This window comes from Nannospalax galili, unplaced genomic scaffold, assembly GCF_000622305.1.
Source record: "Nannospalax galili isolate Female #2095 unplaced genomic scaffold, S.galili_v1.0 scaffold238, whole genome shotgun sequence".
Classification (NCBI taxonomy): Eukaryota; Metazoa; Chordata; class Mammalia; order Rodentia; family Spalacidae; genus Nannospalax; species Nannospalax galili.
This window is the reverse complement of record NW_008341888.1, coordinates 3530349-3535856: the sequence shown is the minus strand read 5'-3', so window position 1 is coordinate 3535856 and position 5508 is coordinate 3530349. Positions and strand designations below refer to the sequence as shown.

General features: G+C 40.1%; 1 pseudogene; it reads right to left on the bottom strand.

Annotated features, from left to right (window-relative positions):
• Nucleotides 1–1386: 1386 nt before the first annotated feature.
• On the bottom strand, nucleotides 1387–4639 carry LOC103737859 (annotated as a pseudogene).
• Between the last annotated feature and the right edge of the window lie 869 nt (nucleotides 4640–5508).

The following is a 5508-nucleotide window of genomic DNA, read 5'->3' as shown; positions in this document are numbered from 1 at the left end:
GAGGGGGCTGGTTGGGAAGAAGAAAGGTTTGAGGGGGGAATGATAGAAGGTAATAGGGTTGAAAACTCAGTACATACATGCATGAAATTGTGAAAGAATAATAAAAAGAAAAATGATTTAAAAATGAAGTGACATTGGGGACCATTTAGCAGGTGGCTGCTTTTTCTGAGTCATTATTAAATTGCCCTTGATATGGAATCTTTTTCCTGACTTCCTTTAACATATGCTTAAGTGAGTGACAGCAGTATAACATGGTAGACCGAGTGCCCAATTAGGAAACTCAAGATTTTACTTCAAGTCCAAGCTCTCTGTGGCCTTGGACCATTGCTTTATCTCAGTAGACACAATTGCTTCATCTAGAAACCTACCAGTAAACTATGAAAATCTTTTTCCAGCCCTAGCAAATTTGAATTTTTAATGATATTATTTTCTTATTTTTATGGTGTTTGTGTTGTCCTTGGAATCAGTGCCTTGGAAGGATGGAAATGTGTTCAAGATATCTTAGGTAAGTACTCTCACTTTGCTTGGTTTGTAGTGGGAAGGCACTAAATGAATATTGTCTGGTAATATGCTCTAAATGGGAGCTACATGGATAATTGAATCATTGGATAACGTGGGTATTAATATGGATTTAGTTTCCTTAGGTGGCTTTGGTGACAGCAGGTAATGTTGGCAATGTTCCTAATATTAATGTCTCTCAAAGAATGATATGATGGGCTATATGGAAGAAAGTTTGTCATATATGACTATATGCATTTGTGTCATTTATCAAAAAGCTTGATAGCATTCATCATTATAAAACAGTCACTGGGACAAAAGTGTTATTTAGTATAAAATGGTTGCAAAAGATATTTTCCTTTGTCTCTACTTTACCACCTATTCCATGATCAAATTTACAGAGGAACCATGCAGTATAAATCCAGAAGAATATTATAAATAGACATATCTTGATTTTTATTTCAGAGCAATTCAGTCCTCATATAGTATTAGAGAGAAAGTGGATAACTATAATCAAAGACAATCTCACATGTCCAGACAAGCTGTTAAGCAGGGTAAGAGACAATTACATGTTTATTTGCATGGTGTCATGGAGTTATCATTGATTGATTGATGGACTGACTGATTTTATAAAATGGATTGATTTTTATTAAATAGGTAAAAGGCTCCATTGGCACCATCCACATACCCTTGCCCTTAAGATGAAAGAAATGACCCTAGAGGAAAAAAAAAAAAACACTGCAGCAAATGTACCAGTTCCCATTCTCAGAGTGTCCTTGTTCTCTGGTGTCAGCCGGTCCTTTCTGCAGGATACGCTGGGCCGCCCTCCCCAGACCCAGGCACTGCCCATTGCTTAATCGCATCGTTGCACACAGCTGCCACCAGAGGTCACGTGGCAGAGCTGCGCTCTTTGCTCATGCAATCATCCTGAGAGGTGATGTCAAGGTTTCCCACCATGCTGCAGGTGCCCTCCTCTTCTTCCTACGGTGTGCTGTCCCATCACCTTCAGACCCAGCCTCAACACTCTGAGTCTGAGTCGGATGAACTGGAGCTGGAGGAGCTTGTGGAGTCGCTGGAGCTTATCAGAGGCGATGCTTGTGGACTCCTGGAGGTCAACCACATCAGCCAGGGCTGCAAGCTCTGGGTGCTCCTGCTTCAAGACCCTGTACCACTTCCATGATAACTTTGGTCTCCCTTTCACCGTCTTGTGCCACACAACAGGGAAGTTGGTACTGCTGGCAAAGTTCTGGGTGATGGCAATGGTGGTGTAGAGATTGAAGATGACATGCCACCAGCCTTCTGGTACAGTCTCTCCTAGTTTTTGTAAGATTTCCAGGGGTTTGAATTCAGGTGGCCAGGTAGGAAGCTGTGTCTGGGGATAAACAACATTAAACCAGGTAATTGCTTCATCCTGCTGGTTCCCTCTTTCTCGGGTCACCTTGCTGAGTTTTCAGGGAGTGCTAGTTGGGAAGAGGCACCAGCGCTTGTGGCCCTGAACTAAGGCATTCCAGGCGCTGGTTCCCAGAGGGTCAAAGTGAATCTCAGTTTCAGAATGTGGCGGCCCCATCACAAACCACCTATAAGGCAGCCTGTGCTTCTCCCCTGCGTACTGGAAAAGATCATCGGTGAAAAACTTGGGCACCTGTAGTCCTCTAAAAATTTCCTTCTCTTGGGGTGTTCACCATAACTGCTTGCGTGGCCAGAGCTCAAGGATCCCCATGACTGGACCCAGCACAACTACTACGAGAGCTTCCTGCTGAGCCCCGCAGTGGTCTGCTTGCAAGTTGTACCTTGGCTTGATTTTGGTAGTTTAGACATCACTCCTTGCTTAATTAGGGTGGCTTATTGTGCCTAAACTATACATACAATGGGCTAGAAACTTGCCTCCCTTCTGGAAGAAGTTTAGACTTTAGGAGGGTTTTCATCACTCCTTGCCTCCTTTCTGGAAGACTGGAGCCTTGGTACATGCCAGTCAGTAAGTATCTACATGACCAGTACCCCAGAGAAATCTTTGGCACTGTGTTACAAGCTTTTTTTGGTAGACACCTCAGATGTGTGGTCACAGTCCATTACTGGAGCATATCCTATATAACTTCACTTGGAAAGTCTTAGAATTTTGTGCCTCATTTCTTCCAGATTTCTCCCCATGCACTTTGCCCCTCTATTACTTTTTCTTTGTCTCATTTTGCTGTTAAAAATGTCAGTCGTAAATATTATGTTTTGAGCTCTGTGAATCTTTCTAGCTAATCCCTGATCTTGGGGGGAGGGGTTCTGGATCCCTACATACTTTACTATTTTTACATTATGAAATCCTGGTGTGTTTGTTAGTATTTAAAAATATATGAACTCTGAATCATTTCTATATTGAGATATACCCATCTATTATGTACCCATAATTGAGATAATTACACAGTACATTAAAAATTTGAATCAAACAACAGTGAACTGAATTACAAAGTGCTCTGGCTGTATTCCTCACATTTTAAAAAGCTTTCTAAGGTAAAAATAATTCATTTTAAATTCCCTGGTTACTAATGATACCATCTGTATTTCTTTAGACCTCAGAAATGAATGGGAAGGGGCAAGGAAGGGCTATGTGTATACTTGGGATGTGGTAAACAGTTTAGGTCAAGGAAGAGATCAGAAAATTTCCCAGGCTTAAGCCCACAAACTTACCGTGTAGCCTAGTCATTCTTTCCCTTCACACCCAGACTCTGCTTACCCAGGCTCCTCATCTGTGAAATAATAACAGTGAAGTAGTATCTGTGAAGATAACAACAGTACTAAGCTGATGATTTTTATGAAGTTTAAATAATTTAGCATGTGTAAAGGGTTTAGCAAAATGCCCAGCATACAAGTTCTCTCCATTTCAGTTCTTAACTAAGGGTAAGTCCTTATCACTTAACTCCGAATTATTCCTACAGCCTCCCTCAGACTTTCTCTTTGTTGGTCAGTTATTGTGATAATAATCATTTTCACTTGCTGTCTCCTCAACTCCCAGCAACCATTTGCTACTACATCAGAGAAAATATCTTCTGCCTGCCTGGCTTTCAAAACCCAAATCCTATCTTACAACCTTATTTCCCTATATAAGTAATTCTGCACACTTCTACATTAGTGGCTTTCAAACATAAGCATGGTTCAGAATCATTTGGACATCTTATTAAAGCAGAGTCTGCTGGCCCCAAGTTTCTATTTAGGTAGGGCTAAATATATGCTGCTGTTCTGACTTTTAAACATCCACAGTCTCACCTGGGAATGGTGGGGCATACCTATAATCCTTGGCACTTGGAAGCTGAGGCAGGAGGATCAAAAGTTCTAGGCCAGCCTGAGTGATATAACGAATTTGAGGTCCTTTTGCTTTCTGTCAATTATGTTAATCCATTCTTCTCAAATATACCTAGCCTATTTTCCATGCTTGGAAATTTTTTGCCAGCTCAAAGACCCTATCCAAGGCCAGTTCAAGAACCCATGAGTTGGAGATATGGTTTTGTGGTTTAAAGTGCTTACTGCTTTTGCAGAGGACCCAGGTTCAGTTCCCAACATCCACATCAGGCAGTTTATAACTGTCCATAATTCTAGTTCCAGGGGAATAAAACTCTCTGGCCTCTACAGGCATCTGCACACATATAGCACACATAAACTCGGCCAGGAACAGACACATACACATAAAAATATATAAATAGATAAACCTTTTCTTTAAAAGATTTTTCAAAGAACCCATTCATGTTTCTGTTCTTTGGCTTTCTTCATGTTGATTGCCCTTAGTTAATGAATGTAACTTACATATCCAAGAATTCAGGGTTTTTTTGCTACATATATTTATTTTTTAATATTTTATTTATTATTATTATTTTTTAATGTGCAAGTGTATTGCCTGCATGAGTGCACCTGTGTCGTGCAATGCCACAGAGGTCAGAAGAGGGCTTCAAATTCCCCTGGAATTGGAGTTAAGGATAGTTCGTAGCTGCCATGTGGGTGCTGGAAATCGAACCCAGGTCCTCTGCAAGAGCAGTCAGTGCTCCTAACCACTGAACAATCTCTCCAGCCCCTGCAACATAATATTTTATTGAATTTTTGTGTATTTCATACAATACATCTTAATCATATTTGGACCCCCTACCTACCTGCACTGCCCCATGGTGCTTAAACTTTTTCATACTTTTATTTGCAACAAATACATAGTATTTGTACATATATGGGGTACAGTGTGACATTTCAGTACATGTATACAACTTGCACTGATCTGATCAGCATAATTAGCATATGCATCACCTCAGACATTTATTATTGTGCAAATGTTTTGCTAATCTTCTCCATATTGTTTCTGTCTTAGTATGTGTGCTACCAAAGTGAGCATAATGTAAATATTTTGTGACAAGGATCATATTTTCTCTGTATTTCCATCATACCAAGTCTAGCACAAGATGGAATATATATGTTTAATAATTATTTTATCTGGTTGGTTTATGTGGTCAGTAATCAGTTTTATTGTGAGGTCTTATGCCTTTATTCTTCCCATAATGAGGCACTATGAAGAATTGCAGAGGTCTAACTCTGTCTTCAGCCTTAAATGCAGAAGCCACACTACAACCCTCATGCCTACAGTGAGAATGTTACCTGCCATATCCTTCCAAATTTGTATCTGTCTTAATGGACTCAGAATTACAGGGCAATGATTATTACAGCACATTCTACATAGAACAACGTGCATGATTGCAGCTTTGTACTTAATGGCAAATGGTAGCTGATTGTTTTGCTCTGCCTTAAAGTAAGGAAGCATGTGGTAAAAGACAATTTGATGCTGACTGCTGCTTCTGAAGCTTTGTTATATACTTCAAGTGCCTTCAACATTTATGGCTCTGGCAGACAGTCAAGAGACATACAACATTTTATTTCGCTCTGTATAAAGGGGGTATAAATTTGTTTCTTTAGTTCTATTGCTGCTGCTATTAAACAGAGGATGTGGCTCTTTGCAGGTTCAGATAAAAATATCTAGCTTAATTTTAT